Source organism: Azolla caroliniana, unplaced genomic scaffold (genome assembly GCF_043228905.1).
Source record: "Azolla caroliniana isolate FFs.n. ecotype wild unplaced genomic scaffold, voAzoCaro1.0.p SCAF_6, whole genome shotgun sequence".
Lineage (NCBI taxonomy): Eukaryota > Viridiplantae > Streptophyta > Polypodiopsida > Salviniales > Salviniaceae > Azolla > Azolla caroliniana.
This window is the reverse complement of record NW_028230441.1, coordinates 11,047,194-11,053,829: the sequence shown is the minus strand read 5'-3', so window position 1 is coordinate 11,053,829 and position 6,636 is coordinate 11,047,194.

Sequence of the window (6,636 nt, the reverse complement as noted above, 5' to 3'; positions counted from 1 at the left end):
TTTTGTTGTGGGTTAATAACTAACCTTTTTGATGTACAATCTAATATTTTTCTACCCCTGATTCTTATGAACTTATTAATATTGGCCGAATCTTTAGAGAACTAAACAAGTACAGGGAATTTGAACCTTTGTATTGATGCCAAACTGAAAACATTGTAGTCAAAAGTTTCCTCGAAAGATAAAGTTGCATCTATGTTCCAATATCCAAACGAAGTAAAATTTCAAACTATTAGAGTGCTTTATATGCCATCTGAAACATATTGAGGAAATTGGTTATCTTTTATTCTAGGCTTGTTGACTACATGAGAATCATATTTTCTCTTTGCCAAATTGTGAAGTTGTGGAATGTATAACATTTTATGTTGATGAATGATGTATTTTTCCTTAAAACAATGTATTAAACTCTTGTGAGATGTGATTACTTTGTGTGTACATTTGCAGCTTAATGAGTGTTTGTTCATTATTACTTTCAATTAAGACTCCAAAATTATTAAAAGTAATAAGAGGCATTTGATTTACCCAATGTATCATGCCATGGGAAAAATGTGGAGGCATATGCTTCACACGTTATACAGTTCCATCTAACTACGAAACCATATATTCTTTATTGAATGTGAAAACCACATGCATTGATACATACATGTTACAACCGAACCTAGTGTTTGCCATCTGAACCATTGCTTACATATTATTTAGTTCATACCTCCCTTGATGTGAGACAATATGTTAAGGCTTAGATGGTGAGATTTGTTGACTAGCACATTTGGCTAAACAAGCTTGGGAATCTAGGTATCATAGTTAAGATGCATATCTTCCTCTTGCTTGTTGCTTTTGCACTTGACGATTGTGAACAATGCTTAGATCCCTCACGTGATTCAACTTTGCTTGATACCCTACTTGAAACTCGTTCATATATTCACTCACTCTTATCCTCTTCATCCTATATATATGCTTATTCTTCACCATCGATAGATACTCTCTTTTTTTCTCTCCTTTCTCTTTCTCTCTCTCTCTTTCTCTCTCTTACATAAGATGAGACAACCTTGATATAGGGGCTCACATGTACTAAGGGCCAAGATCCTGTTCCTTTTTGGTGCTTATGATTGCGCTTAGATTCAATTATTACATTGTCTACATCTATAAGATTGTTGCAAATAAGAAGAGATGGGAAATTACATCCAAGTGTTTTTCATTCACAAAAGTTTGAGACCACAAAAATCAACTACATCAATTATGGATTCTTTCAAATAGTTTATATGGATTACAATCAATTTAAATAGCATGACAAGAAATGTTTTTGAAACAATATTCTATACATAATACCTCCTAATGGTGATTCTTCACTCCAAATCTTGTAGTATTGTAGCAATGCTCCAATGTCTAGATGCTTTGGAGTTCACAAAGTCTTTAGGAATGTAGGCCACTCAAAACTATTGGTTGCCTTAGCTTTGTAGCGTTGTTAAATACATGCACAATTTTGATGATTGTTGTCAATTTCCATATCAACTATAGCCGGTTCTCAATGGTCCATGGAAACACATCTCCTTGGATTTCATTACATATTCCCCATCGTTAAAGTGTTTTGATGTCATTCTTACTATGGTGGATAGGTTTACTAAGATAGCACATTTCCTTTTGTGCAAAAAGAATATCAATAGTCAAGTGGGCCATAGTTCATCTCCAACTTTTGGAAAACACCTACTTGAGTTCTTTGGAATTTCGCATAAACTCTCCTCAATTCTCATCCTATGAGTGATAGTCAAGCTAACCATACTAAGAAAGCAATAGAATAATATCTTCATTGACTAATCAATTACAATATGATGATTGGGTTGACTTCATGCATTTTGTGGAGTCCACGTGGAATAATTCAATTCACTCTTCTTTGGGAGATACTCCAGCTTTCACAAATAAATGATATCATCTTCATTTGGACAATGCTTGAACATGTACAAGGCTTGAAGGATCATCTACTTCAACTCAAAGAGCTTCATGTCCAACTTTCCCATATGATTTGCGTAAGGCTCAAGATACACACGAGACTTCAATAAGTCATTGTCTCAACTCCTCATTGAAGGAACCTAACTTTCAAGTTGGGGATTGTGCATGGCTATTACAACATGAGGTGAAAACTACACAATTGTGTGACAAGCAAAATTATCAATGTCTTGTCTATTTGGAATCTCAGGTCAAATCAGTGATGTTATATTTCATCTTGATCTCCATCCACATATCCATTTCCACCTAGTGTTCCATTTCTACCTCACCTCTTGTTTAACTTGTTGATGGCCCTAATCATCAAGCTTGAAGGTTTGTGGAATATCTAGCTCAATCCCGGTAACATACGACGACTGAAGGACCTAAGGTGTAATTACAGAATGAGTAGCTAGCTTCATCAGGGGAGACAAACATCTCCAATGGAACTCTATGAAACACCATTAGTGGAGTAAGGCTCTTGCTACAATAGTGATATGTTGATTGCATCCTAAGGTATAATTTTAGGAAATATTTGGTGGTATGTGTTGGGAAAACAGGTCCCTCCGGATGGGAAAAAGAGAACAAACTAAATCTGATGGAACAAATGGGCCTCGGCCGAAATCGGAAATCGGAAATAGAATAATCCAATGATCGATTAAATAGCCAATTCGGGAGACTAATTTTGTAAATAGTCTTAATGTGCCTCTGTGGGTCATGTTTGTAAATAGCCCAGGAAGTTGTATTAGTATAAATACAACTAGGGCAAACTTTTTTATGAGGTAGTGAATCATTAGTTGATCGTATAGTTGTATAGTTGAAGAAGATAGTCGCCTCTGTAACTCTGTGTGTGTGTGTGTGTGTGTGTGTGTGTGTGTGTGTGTGAGAGAGAGAGAGAGAGAGAGAGAGTGAAGGAGTGTGTAACTCTGTAGTCGTTAGTCGATGAAGAAGGGGTCAAGGTCGTTGCTTTGAATCCTCTTGTTGTACTCCTCCCCTTATAGTGATTCATTCAGAGTTTTTGGATTCCACGTGGTTTTTCCCATTCGGGTTTTCCATGTTAAATATCTTGTGTCTCCTTGAGTTTTTTTTTTCCATTTTCCGTTTTTTGTCTATGCACTATCTTACTCGATTCTTTGCACCCGAATATATGTACGAGAAACCGGTTGTGCTAGTTCCAATCCCTACAGTATGTGTCATAGTGTTGGTTGCCTAATGGGTGTAGCATGAAAAGGATAGTACAATGTATATACAAAATAAGAGCAATAAATATGCTTTACGATCTATAAGAATAGTTTTGCATAATAGGGATCGTTTATCGGTACAATAGTCTCTCAAGATCATAGTCAAGGATTCAAGCCAAAGATAACATGTCGTCCTTACTATCGATTATTGTAACTTTGGTAAAATCTTCTATTCTCAATATAATAAAGCTTGTTTTTACCGTATACTCTTTGCATCTTCAATCATACACTATCTCCATCTCTAGTCCGTGCTCGTCGCTCTCCCTTTTTGTTACAAATTGTCCTTAAAAAAAACCCCTACTGTGGTCAACAAGTTTTGGAATCAAACTATTATTACAATAAACTTACAATTAACTTGTACTTACTTGATAGTTTGCAAATTATAATATAACTTCTGTGGAAAATGTATGGCTCCTAAGTAACCTATAGAAGTTTGTAAAATCCATAAATAAAAAACCCAAAGGTTCATGGCACATGGGTGCACATGAGCCTTTGTACTCCATTCGGAACCGATTTACTTTGACAATGACATGTACCATAAAATGAAAAAATTATGGGAGTTGAACTAAGCATAGAGAATTCAAGGCTTTTGTGTTAAGTTAAAATTACTTGTTTCATCACTTAGAAGCCCACTTCATCGATAACTTGTATAATTCTCGTGCATTCAACCTCATATACAAGCAAATTGCATACCATAAATGCAACTTTGAGGCAATGATTTATATCCCAACTTATCACAGTTTCAACAATACGCCCATAGAACGTAATATTCGTGTTCGTGCAAGCGTTCAAACGTTTGGAAATGGGAAAAATACATGCTTTTTTATTACCATTGCATTTATATTACCCTAGTGGTAAAGAGTCATGCTATTGCTGTCTATGTCTTGGGTTCCATTCCAAGTTTTCTCATCTCTCTCTCTCTCATTAGTACCATGTCATAGCAAAATTTTATCTTTACTTTATAATAGTTTTTTTTACCTCCAGTTCAGAAAATTGCTTTAATTTTTTTTTTTTAGAATATCCCCTCATCAAACAGCGATAGCTGATTGGTCGATGACTGACGAAAGCTTGGCATGCATTATTAGAACTAAGTACAATATAGTGGTAATTTGTTGTGCTACTATTACTTGTGTCTTGGGTTCAATTCCCAACTTTCTCATATCCTCTTGTTAGTGTCATGGCAAAATTTTATGTTAGTGTCATGTTCCTTTTTCTTCTTTTTCTTTTTTTCTTTGTTATTAGAAATTAGCTCACCCTTGTGGTAAGTTCTTATGCTATTACTGCCTATGTCATGGCAAAATTTTATGTTAGTGTCATGTTCCTTTTTCTTTCTTTCTTTCTTTCTTTGTTATTAGAAATTAGGTCACCCTAGTGGTAAGTTGTTATGCTACTACAACCTATGTCATGTTTTTTTCATATTCTCGAATATACATTTTATGAGTTTTTGAACGTTTGATTATAATTTATAATGACATATTTTGATTCAATATAGTTCATACTCATTTTTTTGTTAAGTTCTAAAGTGAGGATGATAGAGATGTCTTGATTCTTAAGAAGCATCCCAAAAGTATGCATGTGATACAATGCAAATATTGCAACCATACTTATGTTGGTGGTTCACAATGGATTAGAGTCCACTTATTGGGATTGAGAGTGAATCAATATATAATATAGACCATCGTCAATCCAATCCAACTTTGGGATGATTTACCATACACATTTGATGGAATGCGAATGCACGTATGATACGTATGGTTCATTCTATGAATATGCCTTATTTGAAGTTCGCAAGACATTTTGCATGTCGACGATTTAAATTATTGTGCACCATAGGAGTTCCTTCAAAGAATTGATGTGATCCAAGACATACATCTATCTCTTCTCACACTCGAATGTCTCCAAAAAACTTATGATTGCAACCCACCCTCAACACTTAATCATGCAACCACCCTTTGTATCTTGCTAACCCTCCCTTTATCATCCTCCCAACCTACCTCCACCATCTTCATTCTAGCAAACGTCCTCACCACGAACTTAGAGATTTAGCCTTGTCAATGGTTACACCTAGGAGTACGTACTCATTAAACCAAGGAGTATGTTAACCATTTTCATGCTCTTAGACCTTAGTCAAAACTGAAGCAATTGTAGTGCTTGATAAAAAGGAACACACTTTTATGAGTCTTTTAAGCTTTTTGGTGTCTTCTAAGAAATTGAGTTAGACCTTAGGCCTATGCTAATCCTCAGTTCTTTCTAAGTTATAATGCTAACTGAAGCAAGTGTAGTGCTTGATAAAAAGGAACACACAAACTTTGAAGGGGAAGATGAGCCAATTTTTTGGCATGAAGATTTGGAAGTAATGAAGCATATTCTAGAAATTTAGGTCACATAAGATGGGTAGAATTACAAGATTCATCAATCTCAAAATGAGTACATCTCCAAAGTGCTTGAGCGACTCCATATGGAGGAAGCCAATCCAAGCATCCTGGTACTCCATTGTTTTTATACTTGAGACTCAACAAGAAGAATTGTTTGAAAACCAAATCTATTTAGAAACCACCGATGTAGCATTTCCTGTACTAATCTATAGTTAAAGCATGATAATCTATAACATCGGTGCATGTGCTTACTCATTGATTGCTTTGGCATTTTTGTGTAGCCCCACCAACTCCAACAGATACTACAATGTCATGTAAGAGGCTTTTGTAACCATACAATGCATATCATATTGTCTATCTCAACATGAGAGAGCAATATATCTATCGAAAAAACAAACAAATAATAAGTTCAATTATCAATATTTTCTTAGCATAAACAATATCCTTGAAGTAAACGTCGTGAACGACAAGAATGCATACTATTATAATAAAAACAAGAAACCAAATGCTTTTATCTTAGATTGGTTTTTTAAACATGTTATGGCCTGTATTTACATCCACAAACAAACTATCTGAACTTTCATTATCATTGAAATTACACCAACAATGCTCAAACCCTGTACTCTATCATCATGGCTTGCTATGTGTAGCTAGCTAGATGAGACAATAAGAAATAGTCTAACTAAGCTTCCACTATCTTATAACTCTATTTATGCATGTTATTTGAGATGGATAGCCTTACTCATAGACCAAGGTCGTCTTGATCACACACAGTCTTAACCCTGCTAACACCCAAGTGTAGGACCTATTAGTTATCGTGGGTTAGATGGGGAGATGTTGATCACTGGAGTTCATTTGGATACAGTATAAGCACATGAAGATAATACTTCTTAGGGAAGAGTTTGGCCAATCGATACCCGTCTTCCTATAATGACTAGTAGTAGGGAAAAGGGTTACTAGTAGTAGTATTCTATGATAGATGCTTAATTATCATATATTACTTCACAAAGGGAAAATTGTAGTCTTTGTGTATGGAGACATATGAT